We start from the raw sequence: 22,889 nt of genomic DNA, 5'->3' as shown, positions 1-22,889 counted from the left end.
CACGTGCATAACGCAGGTAGCACTGCATTAATACAAACCAGCTTTCAGTTCACTTGTAATTAAACATCCAAACACTCAGGTATTGTGGAGTTTAAAATATTCACAGTTTGACACAAGATCTCAAGATCACAAGTAGCTCCTGTTTGATATTTTGTACATATTTTACAATTCCCTTCCATCCACTGGTGGCGCTGTTTTGCTAAATACATACAACCTAACCTGTCATGTACCTAAAGAACAATTGAGAAAACAAGCTGTGTACCAAAGCCTAGGCTGCAGTATGTTGCATTTCTTGACAACTATGTCATAAAATCCTGTTTTTTGACTCTTTGTATGCCCAGAAATGCAGCCTACGTTTGGATTGATTTGGATACATGCATTTCTTTGCACACATAAAATGCAGGAAAACTGAACAAGGAAAATGAAGGAAAACAAATGCTCCAGAACAGACTTTGGAAATTAAAATTGTAATAACTTTTGAATTGTAGTTTTTTTGTTTGTTTGTTTTTATAATTCAAATTTATTTCAATAGAGTAGTAAGAAACCCAGGCTTTAAAATGCAGCTACTGTGTTGCTACTAAGGCATTAATGGATGGAAACTCCTGCAGAACTGTTAAGAAATTCACATAAAATTGAATTGGAAAAAATATAAAATGTGTGTGTGTGTGTGTGTGTGTATTAAAGTCAAAAGTTTCATGCACTTATATACATTTATGCCAATGTTTTAGTCTGTGATATTTGCTGCTAATTTGCTATACTTTATGATGTGGATTATCCTTCCAGACACTGTCAGTATCAGCTGATATTGTCCAATATAAATTCATCAGGGAGAGCTATGTTCTGCTAGTTCATTTCTTTTTTTCATTTTCTGTGTAATTTAAATATGCATATACTAAAATTTCTCTATGAACAATAGTGAAAGTATCCTTTGTTAAGTTAAGTGAAATGCAGCTTAACTTTGATCCATTAGTAATGTTATCATCATTGTTGTTGTTTGTTTTTTTTTTTTTTTTCTCTTTTATAAGTGTTTATCACCACAGTGATGCAGAGTTGGTGTGTGTGTGTGTTCAGTGATGACTTAGGCTGTATTTTAATAGACTACACATAAAGGCTAATGCTAAGCAGGTTAGCCTAATATCATCAATATCACCAGCTGTTTGCTGAGTGATTCGCGAACGTAGTTGTGCCCCCTCATTAATTTCTTTTGCCCCCCTTGTCTGCTTTGTCCTGCTGCTGGACCTGCTTGGACGAACCACCAAACTAAAAAAATCTATATAAAAGCTAAAACTGTTGAATATATTGTAGTAAAGGTAAATGACTGTTGGAGTGTGTGTCCACAGCTTTATAAAAGTATGGCTTTTTGTCACTGAAAACATTTGGTATCGAAGAATTCAAATGGTTTTATTCACACACTGTAACACTGTAGTGCTTCTACATATTGATATCCACACTACTCTCCTGGAATGTGTCATTTAGAGTGCCTCACTCACACAAGCTCCAACTCACACTAGAGTGAGCTCACTACACTGCCTCTGTCGAGGGTTCCTCAGCTCAGACTGTTGTTTAAAGCCCAGCAATTAAAATATTAATCATCTTACTATTAATTAAGCTGGTTAAGTGCTAGTTGCAGTTTTATTAGTGCCACCATTTGGACGTCTAAGTGACACTCCTAATGGGGCCACTCTCAAGAAAAAAAAAAAGTGTGAGAGAGAGAGAGAGAAGAGAGAGCGTAATTGGGTCTGGCAATTCCATTTATTCTCTCGACCACTCGCCCATCCTCATGCCATCAATAATTCATCTAATTACCGATATTGTGGTGCGAGTCACTCTCAATTTAGGAGACAAACATGATTATTTAATAATAATAATGCCCAAAACATATGCATTTTCTCTCTTCCAGCGTTATTTCCTTCAATTTTTAATGACTTGTTAACACAATGGCCGAGTCAAACTCCAAATAAAACAACAAAAGGAGCCACTCTCCATGACCTTTCTAGCATGGATTAGCTGAACTCCAGTTAACAACTAGACAAAAGTGGCAACAGTAACAAATGGCTCTGTCTGCTTCATTGATAAATAGATGCTGGTGCAGGTGAAGAAGAAAAATAGATGCTACTCTTTTGAGAGGGATGGACAGGAATTCAGGTGCCAAGAAGAAGTAGAAAAAAGTGTGACCACCATTGGAATTCTCCCTGCAGCCCATAATGATGTCAGTAATAACAGTGGCTGTAGAAGTAGTGGGGAGCCAGAGCAGGTTTGCTGGGTGAGTATAGCTGCTGTAGATTATGTGGGGCAGTAAAACACAGAAGAACTCCCCTGAATATGCGGGAGGTAAATGAAGTCCCAGGGGTGTAATATTCTCCAGCTCCAGCAGATACATTTGTTTAATTCTCATCTGTCAAAAAGCCTGCGCTGGCCCACACGTGCGCATAAAAGAGAGACGGAGGGAGAGGAGGAGGTAGGAGTCATGAGGAAAGAGAGGGAGCAATGTGTGCAGATGAATGCGTGTGTTTCTGGGTGGGTGATATGCTTTTTGATATCTGTCATGGATAAATAGCACTCAAAATCCAGGTAAAGTTACTTTCTCTTCCTTACATATCTCATTTTTACTTTTTTATGTGTGTGTGTGTGTGTGTGTGTATGTATGTATGCATGTGCAGTTATTCAAGCAGTAGGGACACACGGAAACTGGTGCTCATGCTCATGCAAACCACAGGAGTCAGTGACTGGACTCTCTTTGCGATTCAGTTTCAAATGATCAAAGAAACACAGAAACACATTCTGCCCACTCATGAAGCTCACACATGACATTCCACAGAGGCACAAACACAGTGAAGTGGGTCATGTGTTGGGCTTCATGTGAAAGATATGTATATGCACTACACCAATGAGAGTCCTTGGGCAAGACTCCTAACACTACATTGGCCCAACTCTGTAATACGAGTAACCTTGTAAGTCGCTCTGGATATAAGCCTCAGCTAAATGCCATAAATGTAAATGTAAATGTATAGACTGTGTGGTTAAAGCTAGATGAACTATTTAATGCCTGCACACAAACAACTATTTGTCATTTAATCTATCTATTCAGTGCACAATTTTGTATTTATTTTGGTTTGCAAAGAATATTAAATATCATATACAGTATATTGTATTTGTGTAATAATATACCCTCTCAATGCACCTGATACAGTAAAAATATTTCACATTTAAATCAGCTTTTGTTGTTATTTTGAGTAAGCCAATTCTAAACCTAACCAGTGCCACTAAAATGTTTGTTTCATCAAATCCATAGCTTCAAAATCCCTCCCTGGCAAAGCACCAAATTCAAATGTTCTTTGCCATCAGCAGCCGGAGTCCAAGAGAGCACAATTGGTCGCTTTATCTCTGGGTGGGTAGTTAGCGCTCTCCACTCATCACTGTTAAGTGATGTTGGCCGGCACAGGCGTTTGTTAGCTGATGCGGAAGAGTCCTCAGAGTGTGTCAGCTACTTGGCAATGCTGCACAAGCAGCAGTTTGAAAAAAGGAGCAGTGGCTGGCTTTGCATGTATCGGAGAAGTCTTCACCCTCATAGTGTTAGGAGCATTGCTTGTACTATGGCTAGCACCAGGAGCTTTGATAGGGTCTTATGAATGTGTGGGTAAATTGGCAGTACCAAATTGGGAGAAAAATAAAAAGAATTGGCAAACAAATAAATAAAAAACGTTTGTCTATTCATCTACAAACAAATAAATATATCTTAGGAAAAAGTATGCATTCATTTGAAGAGCTTAGTGTCAGTCTAGAGGCAGTTAGGCGTAAGTTTAGCAGGGCCTCTCCTGTTTTAAGAACATAAACTAGGGTCTTTTCTATCAAAATCTGGTCTTTACACACATGTTCACAGAAGTGCACCTTGCCTCTAACAAAGGAGATTGCTGACAACCTCAGACAAATAGTTATCGAAGCACACCAGGATGGAAAATGGCGACCATCCAGCAAAAATCACTCAGTAAGACCCTGAATCACACAGAAAGACCCTGAATAACATGGACAAGCCTACAGGTACCTCTTACATTTAGTCAATCTTCATGACATTCCAACATAAGAACATCATTCCAAATGTTAAACAAAAGGGTGATCGACCTATGAAACAAATTCTGCAGAAGAAATGTATCTGTCTGTGGACTGAAGCTTAGCTGCAAGTGGGCCATGCAGCAGGACATTTCTTCATCACCAGTGGCTGGTCCTTACTGGTACACTCATAAACCCCTGCTTTATTTATGTTGCATAGCAGTGATTGTAAGATACTGAAAATAAAAAAGAATCAACATCTGTAAGAGATGACTTCATGATTTGAGGAGATCATTGGAAGTTATGTAGCTTAGTGCCATTTCCCCCCTAAAGTTTCTCCCCATTTTAGAAATGTCCCTTTCCAATATCAGGGGAAGGCTAGCATTTGCTTCATTCAGGTCATGTGAAGTGAGCCAACACATATTTTCCAACATCCACTGATGTAATGTCATTGGACAGTTGGACAGTTGGACACTTGGAAGATAATGCCAACTGCTGGTTCAGTTAGGTCAGCTAACAGATGCCTTGATGGTTAGCATTCGTCTCTGGGACCCCCAGATACGGATGGTTGTGGCATCATTAGGGAACAACTGATTCCATTCCACTGCCATTCAGCCCATGCTACTCTTAGTCTTAGTACCATTGTCTCCTGCTTTCAGTAGCTACAGCTAAAAATTCATGCCACCTTGCAAAATGTTTTTTTTTTAATAGAAATTCCAGTCAGGCTTTATTTTGATGGTGCCCAGTGACCTCCAACAAATGTTCAAGTTATTACCACACTACGTGGTGGAACTCTTCATTAACAACATTAAAGAATTTGTTAGGACTAGGGTTAATGTAAAAATAAGTAGACTATAAGGTTAATGTGAGTGTGTCATAAGTGTACAGGAGCAGCCCTAACCTATGTTCTCACTCAACAGGTGTGGGGCTCCTCTACCTCATCCATAACTACAGGGCAAGGTGAAGAAGCATGCTGCACCAGAAATGAGGCTCTCAGGGAAAGACTACATACACTCCTCTCTCTGTGTCTTCACCTGGTGGGTGGTTCCGGCCTGGTTCTCAAACGCACCTCAAAGTAATACACCTGTCACTTCAAGTGTGTGTGTGTCATTGAAGGGAGACATTAATTGCCTATGCTGGGTGGCAGCAGCGCACCACTAAGGTGTGTGTTTTTGGGGCCGCCAGTGTGCAAATGAGATTTGAGGCTTTGCCGGCACTATCTCCTTGCTGGAAATAATTGACCCAGGGGTCCGCCTCGGAGGGACACCCCCCCCCCCTTTTCCCACCTACTACAGTCCTTGACAGTCAGGACCCTCTGATTGTTAGTAGTCAGCAATAAATGACCGGCCCCTGACCTGGAGTACCCCCTCCCCAGCTCCTTCACAAGGACGTCCAGAAGCTGAGGTGGTCAAAACAGGAGTGTTTTTTCCTCGCCACTGTCTTCTGCATAGTCCTCCTACAGAACACATTCACACATACACACACACACACACTCACACAAACACAGGTACCAAGCTTAGTCATTTATTTTTGTTGTGTCTGGTCCAGGTTTTAATTAACCGAGGGCATCTTGTTGGGGGCAGTGCTCATGGAATGGGCTACAGCAGGTGCAGTTGTTTATTTACTGTCGAGGATTCAGGGTGCTGAACTTTAATTCTACTGCATGGTCATGTGCAACCAGTTCCTTCTGGGGTTAGATCCTTATTCATGACCTCATAGTCAATTCTCTGGGTTAAATTTAATCATTTATAGTATATCTGTGTGCCCCCTTTCTAATTATAAAATGAAATCCTCTGTGAATTCAATCCATCTCCTAAATAGACTGAAGTGAAATGGAATTCAATCTAATCCTACAGTGGAAAAACAAGGAACGCCGCTGTAGGCATGTGCTCTTTCTTAGATAGCATGAAAGACTCTCCTATGAAAATGTTAAATAAAAAACCTTCACCTTTTCATTCTCTGGGGAAGTCATTGCGTATTTGTGATTACTCTTCAGGATTTTCATGATGTCTTTTGTGAATGTTGCTTATGGAGGATACTCATTGTGTATGTGTGTAATGTTTGCATCCCTGAATAGTCCACAGGTAGGGTAGGTGGGCTTTAGTGCAGGAGGGGGTGAGGACCATGCAGTTCGATCCGGCTTTTGACTTCGAACTACAAATTGATTAAAATCACGTATAGCCCTGTTTATGGCTCCATGCAGCCTGTAAGCTTGTTGTATTTTTACAGCAGAGATCCCATGAGGGACGTGAGTGTGTGTGTTTGTGTGTGTGTATGTGAGTGCATGTGTGTGTGTGTGTATATATGTGTGGGTGAGGGGTAGCTTCAGTCTCTGTCATGGAGCACTCTTGCTTTTCAGGGAGCGGTAGTGGTAGAGGAGGGGGAGTGCTTAGTGTGTTTCATGGTTAATTCTGTGTCAATTAGTTGACTGCTACCTTCCCTCCAGCGAAAAGCGCACAGTGAAACACAAGCCTACAGAAATCCTCTGGCTTTGACAGCCAGCGCTGTTCAATCATTTATCCCAAGGCCCCGGGCCACGAATCAGTGTCAACAAACATTCCATTGAAATCATATCAAACCGCCTCTGTTCTCCAGCTCCTTTCTCTCTCACACTCATGCAGCCCTTTTCTTTCCCACTCTTTTCTCCTGCTCTCGCTTCATGTTCCATCCCTCGTTCTTTTATTTGCTCATCCCCATGTGGCTTCCGTGGAAGAAAAAAGGGCCTTACGGCTTGTTTTGCTGTGCCGTAACGAGTGTGTCTTCGCCGAAAAAAAAGAAAAAGAAAGAAAAACACATTGCGCGATTGTGCTGTAAGTTGTTTGTCCCTTTTGGGACAGGCGTCAGCATTCTGACCTGTGAACATGCTCCCCTTATCCTTGCCCTACTGAAATGATCGTAATTGGAGGGTGTACTATCCTTCAACCGTCATGCCCTGTTTTAACTTGACAACTCCTAAAAAGCACATTTTCTCAAAAGACTCGTCTTTGCTCTTTTCTTTGACATTTGCAGTTCAAACTCTCCCACAAGCTGAAAAGAAGTTCATTGGGAAATACATATGAAGATATAATTTATATTTGCCAAAAAGACTACACTAGCACTAGTCTATGCATTCAATTCTTGCTTCATGCTGGTAGAACCATTATGCCGATAAGGGGGCTATTCCAGCAGGTAGAGTGGACAGAGGCCAGAGTCAGATTCGAACACACTTCCTAGGCTTGAGGCCAGGAACACTCGCTTTTAATTGGAGAATAACACATCTCCCTCTCAGCTTGCCTCCATGCCTGTCTCTACAGAACCGCCCCACACCCCAGAGGCTCTCAGTCCACCAGGGTGTGGAAGTAATGGAGACTAATAAACAAATGCAGTCGGTTAATTATTAAAAACACCCTAAACTGATCCCTCCCTCACACTCTTGAAGACGGAGAGGATCCTCGGTGGGCTGCCGGTTCAGGGCCTCAGCTCTCTCCCTCTCCCTCTCTCTCACTCTCATACTGGGTTTGTTTGTATCCCCTCAGGTGATGGAGGCGATTCATAGCGCCTCATAGATTCAGCATGTGCTGTAGCTGCCTTGTTTGCATGGCCAGGCCTACACCTCATCATTGCTAGTCTGGTGGGAATGCCACACAGCTCTGAGCCAATCACTTTGATCCCACAGACTGATTTTGACTGACGGCACTTCCTTATACAAAAGCCCAGATTCTCAGTCCATGCGTCTCCTGGCCTATGACTAAGGACGCCAAAACAAACTTAGCTCAACAAAATGCAAGATGAAATGGAGCCAAAGTGCATTTGGGCTTTTAGTCCTTTTGAAGAGTGAGACTGGTGGCTTCTTATGTCCAAAGGCTCATTCCCTGTTTCAGTTTTGTATTTTCTTTCTCTCTCTCTCTCTCTCTCTCTCTCTCTCTCTCTCTCTCTCTCTCTCTCTCGCTCGCTCGCTCTCTCTCGTTCTTTTCTTCAGAATCATGCTCCCCAATATAAAACCCATTGTCCTACGCTACTCAGGAAAAGGAACAGCTTCAAAGGCCATCATGGGAGACCATGCTGCATTGTGCCAGTCACTCATATTTCTTATTGCATTTTATACCATGAATAAGCTTCCTTAATAATGAAACCATAAACACATTCACATTAAATGTGAATGTTATGAAGCAGGAACAATTATTAGAAACATGTATCTTAGAATGATAGAAATAGCTCTAGTATTCTTTTCACCAAGTGTCTGTATTGAGTTTCTCATAGTTTGGACTTTACAATGGGATCTCTTTGCTACACATTGCTACACAGAAACTGTGTTCTTTAAGGACAATTGTATATAAGTCTGTTTATGTAAATACATTATGTTCATCATATACATTTTAAAAGCAGAAAAAAAGTAAAATGAAGGGTTTAATATTGTATACTATGCTGATTTCACAGGGCACCTTTTAGTGAGCAACCCCAGAAAGCACGGTTGATTGGATGAACCCTTTTGTTCAATATAGATCATATACAGTATATACATGGCCATGGTCTACCACATATTTGGCCATTTGAACAATATTGAGAGCTGGGGGTTTTATAATGTAACAAATTAAACTTTTTAAATTCAACAAATTGAACTGAAGACAGAACTCATGAACAGAAATATAGAGACTACACTGCAAGATGCAACCCACTAGTTAGCCACAAAAACAGAATAGTTCGGTTAGAGTTTGCTCTTAGAGTTTACTTTGCTCTTGCCATGACTCCAATGCTCTTGTCATGACTTGCAATGATACCAATTTCATCTGGGTCTCATCAGTCCACAAGAACTGAGTAGACCTTTAAGCAGTTTTAACAAACAAAGCCTGGTCATTCTAACTAGTGGTTCACATCTTGCAGTGTAGCTTCCATATTTCTGTCCATAAAGTCTTCAGTAGACAGTAGTGATTGCCAAATCCACACCTGCATATTTAGTAATGTGCCAAGCTTTTTTAAAGGCATTGAAAACAAAACCTTCTGTACATGCATGAGCAGACCTATGTTATGCTTTCAAGTTATTGAGAAGCTTCTTGTGTAAAATCTTTTCTTATCGGTTTTGAAGGATTATGCCAAATGTGTCAGTCAAAACCTGAAATACCTGCTGGTGACGTTATATATGTGAGTGGCACCTGCAATCCCACACACACTGGACAAGCGGAAGACCTATTCACTCAAAATCTATTTCCTAAAAGGTTTATTTCATGTGAAAGCGCCTACAGTATTGCAAGTGCCCTTGCTTCAACAGCCCCATGAGAGTGAAAGTGATATCTGATGTCATAGTATGTGTGTGGGGAGGACTTACCATTTATTTTAGAATATTTAAAGAGTCGGTAAATCTTTCCATAAGTCTCAACAATTAAACAAGGAAATGAATAGTCAATCAGGCCTGACTTAAAAAACCCTTCAAGCTTCAAATACGGCTCGGCTCAACCCGCCATCCCTCAGAATCCAAGGAAAAGTGTCCAGGCTTTTTTCTGTCCTCCACCAAAGTGGTGGAATGAAGCTCCCTGGGTGTCCAAACAGCAGAGTCGCCCGCTGTCTTCAAACGCAGACTGAAGACCCACCTCTTCCGAGAATACTTGGGTGAATAGTAGAGTGATCACCTTATAGACTTGTGTTTAGTAATGTCTAAGCTTAGACGTATCTTTGAATTATTAGCCTTTTCAAACTAGCTGAGGTTTTTATTGAGTAAATAGCAAAGCACTTTCGTAAGTCGCTCCGGATAAGAGCGTCTGCTAAATGCCTTAAATGTAAATGTAAACGTAAATTGTCACTTCTTTGCAACCTTCCCTCTTTAATTAAGAAATGTATAGTCAAAAGATGGTTCCTTACGAAACATATTATAAAAAGTATTTGTAGCATGTTCATTGTACAGAGTGCAGTTGTAGGAGTTCTCTGCTTTCAAAAGCCCTTTCAATAGTCATGGATTACATGTGATGTCAAGACATTTGTCTTCTGGCTCCTGTTCTTCTACTACCAAATGCATTTCTAGCATTGCCACAAGGACAAGGAGTGCGATTCTATACAGACTAGAAGTTGTAAAGACTTTTTTGTATAGCTTTGTTGAAATTAGGATGTTGGCAGAATCTGAAAAGTGTCTACATATTTATAAATCTTGCTCTTGCTAGTCTTGCTCAGTTACGCAACAGCGGGCAGTAGTTTTGAATGCAGTTGGCACACAAGTCAACTTTTCAATTACCAGAAGGGTATAAATATCAGTGCCTGATTGGAATGTGGCGGTAACAAGCACAAAGGTCCCATCTGGGCCCACTCCAAGCTCCTGTCACTCTTTCACTGTGGAACACATCCAAGGCTATTTCATCAATGGCTACAGAGTCTTTCATTTTTCCCAGGACCTAACAATATGCACACTCACTTTCTCACCTGCTTTCACATACTGTCATTCTCACACACTACTCTAGTGTTTTTATTTTGTTTATTTGGTAAGGCTGCTGAAAGGAGGAAAACTAAAAAAAAATAGAAGGCAACAACATTGAAAAACCAATTCAGATGTGTTATCTATTGTTTGACATATTTTTGTATTTTATACCATAAGACTAATGTTGTCCATCTGAGTCTCTTTTTCTGTGCAAAGCATTCAACAATTTAATCAAAGAAACATATTATGAACAAAGTCACTGCAGCATAATGTGTTGCCAGACTGGACAGTCTTGGAAAGTTGTCACTTCCTTGCACCCTTCCCCCTTTAATAGTGTCATGTATGTCCAATAGTGTCATAGTCTTTTTGTTATGAAACACAGTGTCTTTACCGACACTGTTGCTCCTGAAGCACAAGGACTGTCTCCACCCCCTCCTTACACTCCAGCATCCAGCACAAAGCAGGCCGATTATACATTTGGGGGATTAAGTCCCTCATAATCCACCAAAACAAAGATCTCCTTTTCTGAATAGGGAGAAGGGGCAGCTTTGGCCTGCGTCGGTTAGTCCTTATGGGACTTTTCCCTCAGAAAGACGCACATTCGCTTCTTTTCCCCACCTCCTTTGCACCCCTCACCCAGCCTTGTCCCAGCTCTGCCAAGCTCATCTTTAATGAGGTGGCATGGGAAATCTATGTATTATTAAGTATTAGGGCCAAGAAGAGCAGAGTTTACAAGGCTACGTAACGGCACTAGAACATCAGGCCTCCTCGAATGTGTGCTGGAACAATGGCCTTAACATCACCAATTAGGCCAAGTGATGATGAGTCCAGTAATATCAGCACAACAGTGATGTAAGACACTTGTCTGTAATTTGAGGAACACAATATTGAAATATGTCCTATAATTGAGCAGCTGGAGCAATCATAGGCCATGGGATGCACTTTTAATTTCATCACTCTGTCAGCTTTTATTAAAACCCATTCATCAGCAATAGAGGAAAGAGGCGAGGCCGGGAAAGACAAGGGGAGATTTGCCCAGCAGAGATGGAGCGAGAGGAGAGGACAGGGTGTGCGAGGACGGGTGTGTTGCCGTCACCTGGGGCAGCGAGGATCAAGAGGAGAGGGGCTCACGTTGAGAGATTGATGGCAGCGTCGGTCTTCATGGGACCGTTGGGACGTCTCACCCTCCCCCAAATACCCACCCAACCCCAACCCTAGGCCCATCTGTAACTGTCTGGGGAGGTCACAGAAGCTGGGGGATGCATTGCTCTTGTTTTTTTGTTTTTTTTTTCACAGAACAGTCCAGATATATGGAACTAGAGTCCTGATTTCTCTATTTTAGCTCATTTTAATGAGAATATGTAGAATACATGAATCAAAATTGGTTCTTTGGAGTTTTGTCATAGACGAACATATTTAGATTCCCTAAACAACATATTAATTGAATCACAATTTTGTAAATGAAATATGTGAAAGTGAAGACGGCATATTTTATAAAGTAGAATAGAATCTTAGAACATCCATACTGTACATATAAGTAATACAATTGAGTAATATACCAATGTAAAAATATCTGATATAATAATAATAAGTTTCTCAAAAAAAAATTGGATGGAACTGAATTCTTAATTATTTGGGAGATTAATCATGACATCTTTAGTTCTTTAAACAAACATTCTGTTGTGAACTTCTTTCATGAACTTAGGAAAGTAGACTGAGAGCACTTTAGATCAGTTTTATTATTTTTTTCATATAAGGTATATTACACTTGTTTAGTTTCAGAACTATGTTAACTGTCCTACTTAATTTTAGGACTTTTTGGGGTAAGGAAACTGTGTAGCTAGAAATGTAACCAAGTGCGGATGTAGTTATGGTTGCTAACTAGCAAACTAAACCCCAGCTTGTAGTAGATAACCTGTAAAGACAGAGACACTTAAACCACTTTATTGCTGGTAACTCATGCAACTTAATGAAGATATGACTAATATATGACTGGCTGTACTGGCAGTTATGGTAATTATATGTATTGTGTTGAATTAAGAGTAGCTTTGTTTCTCTCAAGGTTTCTTCCTCTTAGTGTGAGGGAGTTTTTACTGCCACTTTCGCCACCACTCCCATTGTAGTGCTTGCTTATAAGAGGTGTGGACCTAGATCCACACCTCTTATGAGAAATGTCAAGCACTTTGTGACAACATTTGTTGTGAAAGGCGCTATATAAATAGATTTTGAATTGAATTGAATTGAATTGAATATTGATAGTACACTGTAAAATTGTAACTTACAAAAATATAATATATTTCTGAATGTTTGTGGCCCCCCTTTATAATGAATGCATTCAGCTACTTTAAGTTGCACCCATTGCTGGCACAAATGTGCCAATGCTCACACATTCACACACACTGTTTATCTAGCCCCTGTAGAGAACTATTGCCAATAAAATAGAACTCTCTGGAGCAGATAAACATGAACCTACAGTCATGGGCAAGAGGGGTATAAAGGCTTCCAGCATTGAGCTGTGGAGCAGTAGAACTGCATTCCCTGGAATGATAGTGCTCCATCCAGTACTTTTAGGATGAGTTGGGGAGTTAGGGATGAGCTGGGGTGGTGATCATCCAACATCCTGACATCACTAATGTACCGTCACTGAATGCAACCAAATCCTCACAGCCATGCTCCAAAATCTAGTATAAAACCTTCCCAGGGCAGTAGAGAAAGTGACTCCAACATAAGCAGGAGAAATTAAATTTTTTAAAACCCTTGGCTTTGGAAGAAACTATGAATGAGCAGATGTCCCAATACTTTTTTTCATATAGGGTACTTTGTGGTTCAACACAAATAAACACACAAAACAGTGGATCAATTCTGCTATTTTTTAAGTGGCACTGATTCCACTGAATCCTATTTCCAGCGTAACTTTGAAGAGGCAGTTCAGTGTTCAGGTTAAATGATCATGAAAATGTTTACCTGCACCTGCTGTTTCTTATTCTGTGTGGTTGATGAAACAGGAAGCTTTTGAGTGGGCTGCTGTGCATTTATTTGTTTTCATAAGAGGCTTGTCAGGGGGTTAGAGAGAAATGGCACATGCTTGGCAGTCACTTCTCTGAGGCTTGTCTGATCGTTTACACTTCTGCACAGGGTTCAGAAGTGCCATCAAAGTAAAAGCGCTCTCTGTCTCTCTATCTCTCTTTCTCGCTCTCTCTGATCTGCTGCATCTTCCTCGTTCTGTTCAAAACCCAGCAGCCCCACCAGACCACCTCCAATCAAAAGCAAATTAAATGATTCATTATTTCTCCCCTCCCACCTAATGATGTAAAAACATAAAACATTAACGAAAGGCACGGGTGAGGACATTCTGCACGATGCCTTTGCTCCGTGTTCTAGACTGAATAGTACATGACTGCAATCGCAATCCAGGAACGAAAAAAAGAAGAAGAAGAAGAAGAAGAAGAAGAGGAAGAAGCAGCAGAATAAAATGAAGTGTGACAACATATGAATTTCAAATTTGCTGGGAGACATCAAAGTGCACCATCCTGGGTGCCTTCGACAAGGACGCTCGCTGATTTTTAATTCTGTTCCCCTGATTGTATCAGCAGCCTAACGAAGACCAGCACAGGCCGCTGCCAGAGAGCGGCAGCAGGCAGGGAGAGATAGATAGGGAGAGAGAGAAAAAGAGTTAGAGATGGAGAGAGCTACAGAGATCAGAGAGGAGAGAAGAGGAGATGGAGGAGTGGGAAGGAGAGAAGAAAGGGAGAAGCTCTTCCAAACACAGACGGCTCGGCCCTTTGTTGTCCTAGCGATCACAGGGACCCTTTCATCAGAGAGGGAGCAGTTTCTACTCTTTTCCATTTTGGTAAGGAGAGAGAGAGATTGTCCATCCAAGGACTTCACCCAAAAAGACAGAGAGGGGCAAATAAAGAGTTTGTTAATGTATTTATTTTGTGTCGTATTAAAAGCACACTGTGTAGCATTTTACCTTAAAATGACTCCTTCAAAAATCATTGTGGTGCTCCACTAACTTGTAATAGGGAGAACAGCGTCTTTATCGTTGCTACTTCAGGCTCGGCGTGCCAGATACTGCAATATGTAAGTTTGGTGAAGCTGACAGGACAATGGCTGCAATGCTATGTAACATCATTGTGCAAAATCCTGTAAATATTACTCTACCATGTTAGTACACATGCTTCTTTCACTTCAGATGCCGGTTCTGTGTCTCTCAGCTTGTCCTTCAGAGGGAGCTCAAAATGCCATTTGCTGCTTTGCTGTGAATTACAGTGAATTTGCACTTGCTGACTGTAAGGCAAGAGGCCAAAAATACCAGTTCTTCCATAATGCTGCAAAAAAAATGAAAGTGTATATAGTAAAATGCAAGTAAATGTAAAATGTACATAGTGGACATTGAAATTCCATAAATGTATATTTTTAAAATAATTATTTAAGTTGTTTTACATGTTTCTACTGGTCTACTGAAATATTCACAAAATGTGAAGTGAAGCAGATGTTTTGAAAATGTATTTTTTTATGTTTTATTTTTATGTTAAATTTATTTATTTAAACCTGTTTTATTTAAACCTCAGGTATTTAGTTTGATTTGCTGTAGTTATTACCATGAGGTCTTCAAAGACATTTGTAGATGCATATGTAGACACAAGAGTCTTAGCAATCAGCCGTTCCACTGTCCGCAAAGTTCCATCAAACAGCAGACCACAAAATCCTAAAATGTCATCACAGGATCTGCAGGTAGCTTCTTGCCACAGCTAAAGTCAAAGTGCAGCATCTACCATCAGAAAGAGACCACATATGGCTGATTTTCATGGGAGGTGTGCAAGGAGGAAACCCTTGCTGTCAAAAAACCCATCCAAGCAAGACTAAAGTTTCCAGAGAACACCCAGACCAGGACCGGAACATCTGGAACAATGTGCTTTAAACAAATGAATCCAAAGTTAAACACGTGGACAGAGGACATGTTTGATGTAAATCAGACACAGCATTTGAGCACAAGGACCAATATCAACTGTGAAGCATGGAGGTGTAGAGGTCAGGTGATCTGCAGATGATTGTAACATGGTTATTTGTCATGGGTAGTTTGGTAAAGGTGCAAATATTTGTCACTGTACTACGTACAGCAAAATGTGTCCACCGTATTTGACCCATCTGTGGTCGTGAACACACACACTAGTGAACTAGGGGCAGGGAAGCAGAGAGGATGAAGGACCTTGCTCAAGGACCCAACAGTGGCAGCTTGCCGAGCCACTTGTATTGAACCCACAACCCTGTTATCAATAGCCCGGAGCTCTCACCGCTGAGCCACCACTGCCCCAAATGGTCTTGGTATTGGTATCACCATGACCAGAACAGGTCTATGAGATCTTCAGAAAGAAGATTGTAGATGCGTAGGAGTCTGTGAGAGAATTGAAAAATATCTCAGAACAATCAGCCATACCACTGTCCACAAAATAATTTACAAGTGCAACTTCTGCAAATAGGGCCAAAACAGTCTGTCCTAGCGAGTTCAGCTCAAGAACAGACAGCAAGATGCTTAAGGAAACCTCAAACGATCCTAAAATGTCATCATGGAAGCCAAGAAGACCAAACAAGAAGACCAAACAAGTTTAATTTCCATGGGCAAGGAGCAAACACTTTCTGTCAAAAAAAAACAAAAAAAACACAGGCATGATTAAAGTTTGCCAGGGGACACCTAGACAATGACCAGGACTTCTAGAACAATGTGCATTGAACAGATGAAAACTTGAGGTCCAATGTTTATTCTGTTGAAATAATCCATAGAATTTCAGATTTCATTGGGTGCCATAACATTTTCACATGACTGTGGATATTGACTGTAAAGCACTGACTTGCAGATCACATGTTCCTGCTCTTTTCCCTTGAAAGGTGTGACATGGGTAAGTTGACTGTGCACTGGAATGACTGGGGCAGCATAATTAGCTCAGAGCATGGCAGGCAGACAGGAATGTGAGGCATTTGTGCCAACACTGCTACTGTGCCAGACTGACTAACAAAGTAAACAGTCTACAGTGTGTGTGTCTGTATGTGTGTGTGTGTGTGTGTGTGTGTGTGTGCCATGCCTTCAGAACAGGTCTGACTGGTACTGGATCACGATTTTTAAGCTTTACTTGTTTCAAACATACATGCCACCAAAACAGACATGACAAAACATTGACATCAGGGGCATGGAATGCAGACAGCAGATTTGTACAAGGTCCAAAGGTCCAAACAGCCTCAGAAATTGTACTTCATTACTTCCTATTACTGACCCATTACTTCAATAGAGATTAGACTTTCTGGTAGGACGGGCAGGGAAAGCCTCACTCATAGTAAGCTTACTGTAAATTGAAGTAAAAGTAAAAGTGTCTTCAGCAGAACGTCTCAGTACACACTTTGAAAAGTAAAAGGTGTGGCTGACTTTCATTATTCTGTGAAGCCAAAATGAACAGACCCAACTAAACTGACAGCCACATTTTACTGGTGCACAGGCCCCAGAAGGTTGGGTCTAAGAATGCCTCTGGCTGAAAAACTGATAGAATGGTACATCACAGAACAGATGGACATTGACCCAAGAAAAAGCAACCCAAGAACTTCTTAATGCAAAGAAATGGATTGCTCTAAAATGGCCATGTCAGCCATATGACCTCAAGTAAATTTAGTAGCTTTTCACTTACAGAAGACAAAACTTGAGGCAGCAAGACCAATAAACAAGCAGCAACTGAAGGCAGCTGCAGCAATGGCCTGGCAAGGTAGTTTAAGGGAGGGGAAACTCATTTAATGAAGTCCATGGGTTCCAGAAACAGTACGAACAGTATTAAAAAATATAATAATAATTTTTCCTATTACGTTTAAGCGTGTAAAAAATGAAGGACTGTGTAAAAAGGTGTGTAATTCTTGAACTGTTAATTCTTGTTAAATACCTTCATTTAAATCTGAATGTCTTCAATAATACTTCAATGATATCTTTCTTGCTTCATTTGAAATCCATTGTTGGAAGGTAAAAATACAAAATTCCCAATATTTATGCACCTGACTTTCAAATAATCTGACTCTTATTCAGTGCAAAAAATCAGTTGAAGGCAAAGTGCTATAAATAATTAAATAAAATACAAAAACCACAAAAAAACAAAAGTCTTATCTGAAATTGTTTGGATGACAGTATAAATTAGGGTAAAGCAATACTGCAACAACGTGCAACATTCTATGCCTTAGTCAAAGCACTTAGTCTTAGCCTTTGTCAAAACACAGTTTGCAACAATGTTATTTTGTACACATTCTCTTTTAAAAATACATGTGATTCTACAACCAGTTGATAAACATATGTTTAATTATTTGAAAAACAATGTGTCCTGTGGCTGAAGGATTTCACTGTTGGGTAACTGAGGTCCTGACTGTTGAATATTAATGTTCCATATCAGTTCTCCTATTGTACAGATGTTGGTTTTATGCTACCTTGAGAACTGTGAAAGCTCACATGAAACATCCTTGGACTATAACCTTAAGTGTTACTGTTTGTTGAAGCAGTGACACAAGTAATTCCAAACAGCAAAAGTAGATGTATTTTTCTGACAGATATAGAAATGTTGTACTGGTTATTTGAAACCAACCAAACCAAAAACACTGAAAACACTGAACACAGCCTCTTTCTTTTTATGCAGGCATCAGACACTATTGAGACCTCCCTCCAGCCCAGTGTCAAACTGTGTCAACTTTATTTATGCTGGCCTTAACATAACAGGGTCAAATTCTGGTTGAAACACACACTTACAAACGTAGACAGACTCATACACACACCCACAAGTGCCCTCCACCCACTCCCACACTCCACCCACATAAAAAAGACTCCAAAAATACTAGTGATGTGAAACATTGGCACATTTTCTTTATTGATTTTTGTAACTTTTTACAGTAACACCACATAATATTTTAGAGGACCACACAGCATGACACACCTTTTTATGATTATTTATGATAAATGCAGTTTATCATATTTAACCAAAAGTACTGAAATGTTACTGCAACCATTTATGACATGAGACAAGCATGCATCCTGCATACTGCATCCTTAATGAGGCAAATATAATGCAAACTTTTAGTTACTATAAATGAGATGAAACTAAATGATATTTAACAGGACTTATGAACATAATGCAAAAAAAGAAGTATAACCTAAGGCTTACTTTACCAATACAATCATCGTTTTCCCAAACTTCTTCTGAATGTATAACATCCAGCATAGTTTATATTTCCAATATTTCTCAAATTTAAAACTCATTAAATATGACTGTCTGCTGTTTTGCCATCAACTGTCTGCTGTTATGCTATTAGTAAAATAGTTATCCTAATGTGTACATTTACTTGAATTTTATAATGTAAGTGTAAGAATTTAGATATAATATTTTATCTTTTAAATATAATATTTTGGTATTTTGCAGATATGTCATGGTGACCTTGTAGATCCTGAGATTAATGAAATATTTTAAATAACCAACAAAATGAAAAGAACTGCTATAGAAACAAACAAACAAAATACAAATAATAGTAATAGTCTGTTCACAGGTTTCATGATCACCGCCTCGTCACCTTTCATGTTCACCACCTCATGTTTCAGCACATTCAACACAGAGCTGAAAACTGCTGTATATGAAATTATATTATCCTTAACAGTTAGCAGTTTAGGATAATTAAGTTATCAAAATAAAGAATACTAGAAAATTACACACACACACACACACACACTGATTGTCTTCCTGATAAGAGACCCTCCTACCTGGGTCAGCCTGCTCCTGCAGTGTGCCTTAGGCATCACACCTGCATTACTTCGTCACAGACGCTGTCCTGTGAGAAACAGAAGCAAAAAAAGAATGCATGTGAGTGTGTAAATGCACATACATAAGGTGTGTTCCATAACATTTGTGTGTATGGGTGTGTAAGTAATGTGTCATGACATTTCAATGTGAGCAGAGCTGAACAATTTTGTGTAAATCAGATCATTCATCCAGTAGGCTGTCAGCGAACACAATATTGAGGTTCCCTTGCATTCTCTTTCCTTATAGAGTTCAAACAGATCACAGATCAGTTCAGAACTTTGAAACTTATTTCATTTAAACAGTGGTGTCCAAACTTTTGCATACAGTTATGGTATGTTCAAACAATAACATTATAGTAATTACAAATAAACAATGGTTTGTGATTTTATGTATGTTTATGACTATTTATCACTGCAGTCATATTTTTCCTGGAAAGAAATATCTCATTGCTGTTAGACAAAAAAACTGTATAACCTGTGGCAACTTTACAGGAAAAGGAAAAAACCTTTCAATAAAAGTCATTGTAAAACTATTTTATTCCAGGTCATTTTAGAGCATTTCTATTGGTCCATTCATCATGAAATATAAGGAACACAATGTAAGGAACAACTGCCAGATTGACATTATGTCAAAAAATGGAAAACAGCAAAAATAGAGATCCATGTTTTTTTGCATGACACAGACAATATATAACAAAATATTATACATCTAAACCATTTCCAGACTTTCCCATGGATGTTCAGTATTTATAAGTCCCATAGTTATAGTACATAGTTATTATCTAAATAGTCATTTATCAGGTAAAGTAAATCCGAGGAGCTTCTGGTGGAACTCAACAAAATATAATAGCCAGAGTTCACCCAGCAACTAAACCTGACTTCATCTAAACAACATATTAATAACTTTAAATTAACACTGACCTACAAGACAGCCCTGTTACCTCTTACTGTATTTGTGTGTATTTGTATTGTGTTATACTGTTAAATGTTTTACAGGGTGGAACGAACTGCTGGGAGAAACAGTATACTAGTTGTATTCCTGTTTTACACAATGTAGAGTTATATAGTCCTGTGCATTCTTTGGCCTCTAAGCAGACTGTTTGAAGCCTGCCTATGTACCTTGGCAAGTGTGACAGTACATTTTATAAATGCAAACAAATGAAAATTAAGAAAAGAATGTATTTGCTCAAAACGTAGCTGATATCTTTTGATATAATTAACTAGAAGAACAAAGGTTAGGCTCCAGATTTGCCTTTGATGACTTAGAGACTTAAAATCAAAATCACTTACATATACAAAGCATATCACTGCTGTTCAATGAAAAAACTATTTCTACTGTTTTTAGTTTCTTCATTGGTTGAAGCCTGTGGCTGCTCAGTACACTGTGTAAATAGTTCTGAATTAATGGACCAATAGAAATGCTCTAAAGTACTAATTATAATATATATATATATATATATATAATATAACTAGTTTTATATATATATAATGTTTATGTAATGTACCTATATAGAGAGTTCTCAACAGATACACACTTCTGCATAATTACTGTTTATTTCCTGAATGTAACGTATTATTCAAAAAAATGTATAAATGTGGTGTGTACAAAAGTACTGACACACTAAATAAGTTGTTTCATTATGTTTTTGTGTTTTTATTTTCACAATTCAGAAAATTGTGTCTACCTTACAGAAATTATTTAACCTTGTTTCAATGTAGAGGATTTATTCAGAGGATGTTTCCACTTAGAAAATCAGCATTTCGTGTGTGTGTGTGTGTGTGTGTGTGATTTTGTGCGTGACAGAGAGAGAGATTTGCTGATCTGATGTGTGTGATTAGCAGTGAGGTTGCTGCAGCATTTGCCCATCCTGTCAACCCCGAAAGCATCTTTAAAGCATGACTTGCATCCATTAATGCACACAAACACGGGACAACAGTACGCACGCGCGTGCGTGAACAAGCCGCATTAGCTGACCGAGCGCGCGTTCACGTAAGTATCAAAACACTCAAACCAAATCAGCGCAGATCAATGAGAGCGATATAGGGGCAAAGACTCCGCTGGAAGTCACGTGACAGTCTCTAAGCGAGATGAATCAGCGGAAGCGCGCGCGACACAAAGTGACTGACAGCCGCGCGCGCGTGCCGGCGAGCAAAGTGAAGCGTGTGTTTCCGTATTCCCCGACTCCAGCCAAACCACACAGCGAGTTTTAATGGCAAATCAACAAAGCACGAACATGAAAGCGGGGCCAGCTTCCTCGGCTGAGAGGAGAAATTATTCATCAGCGCTGGAGTGTTGCACTGCGGGCGAAAGAACCTGCAGCACCGCTGCTTTTTAATTGCCAGAAAATGAGTGTAAACGATAGGAGAGAAGAGGAGGTGTGTGAGTGTGTGTGTGTGTGTGTGTGTGTGTGTGTGTGTGTGGAGGCGTTCTGGGGTAAAAGAAGGCCCTCATAATTCATAAGGGCTGAAGAAGATAAGTCTAGCAATCAGAGATGCCTCTTTACCATCCTCTCAGGCTGGCCTGCAAATACAGACAGAGAGAGTTTGGGAGTGTGTGTGTGTGTGAGAGAGAGAGAGAGAGAGAGAGAGAGAGAGAGAGAGAGAGAGAGAGATCAAAAAAGCTATGGAGGGATTAGGTGTGAGAGGGAGTTTACTATGCTCGTTTGCGTGAGGAAGCTGCAGGATTACAGATAACAAATGTTAGTGCGAAGCTCTGACCTGCTTGCCGAGAGTAAAAGGTGCGCGCGCTTTCTCTCTCTCTCTCTCTTTCTCACTCACTCACTCTCTCTCTCTTTCTCACTTACTCACTCTCTCTCTCTCACTCACTCACTCTCTCGAGCGCGCGCGCTATAGCCTAACAGCAGAGTGTGCTTCTGTGACGGTTTGAAGAAGATGAAAAAGAGCGGGAGGAGCAGAGGAGGAGGAGGAGGAGAAATAAAGAAGAGCTTTTGGGTGGAGAGGAAAAAAATAAAGAAAAGGCGAAGGCTGGGTGGGGTGATGGAGGGAGACGTTCAGAACGGCTTGTTAAAAAGAGTTAGTCATTGTTGCCCGGATGTAGTATTGACACAGTAATCGTTAGCAAATGAAGCGATTCATTTTCGTGACCGGGCGCGTGAGGGTGTTGTCAGTGAGGTGCAAACTCTAAGCCGATTTGCTTCCGACTCTACACACTGCTAGCTTCCTGTGTGTGTGTGTGTGTGTGTGTGAGAGAGAGAGAGAGAGAGAGAGAGAGAGAGAGAATTCTTTCTCCTGTTTCTATACTTTCCCACTCAAGCAAACAAAGTAAATCTTATCTAAGCCCCCCCTTATAAACTCTTATAATCATCAGTCATGCACTGCCCATTCTCCTCCAGCCTGTTTCATGCTGGTGGGCTGAAATTGCTGCTGGGCTTTGGGGACTCCACCTCTGCTCTGGTGAGTGACCCAAGCTCAAGCGTCTCTCAGACCGGTCAATCCACAATTAAAAGCAGTCTAACTCAATTGCGTCTGCCTTGCAAGTGCTTGACCGCAGACAGCACTGAGACACAGGCGGTCAGCGTCTGGTCGTGACCCCTCTTTGGAAAAAAATCTGCTTTGCCACTGTTACTTTCGCACTCACTGTCACAGTCTTGTGTAAAGACCGGGTCACATATGTGCACGGCCTGAACACAC

Source organism: Salminus brasiliensis, chromosome 5 (assembly GCF_030463535.1).
Source record: "Salminus brasiliensis chromosome 5, fSalBra1.hap2, whole genome shotgun sequence".
In the NCBI taxonomy this organism is placed as follows: Eukaryota; Metazoa; Chordata; class Actinopteri; order Characiformes; family Bryconidae; genus Salminus; species Salminus brasiliensis.
The sequence above is the reverse complement of the archived record's forward strand: the minus strand, read 5'-3'. Positions refer to the sequence as shown.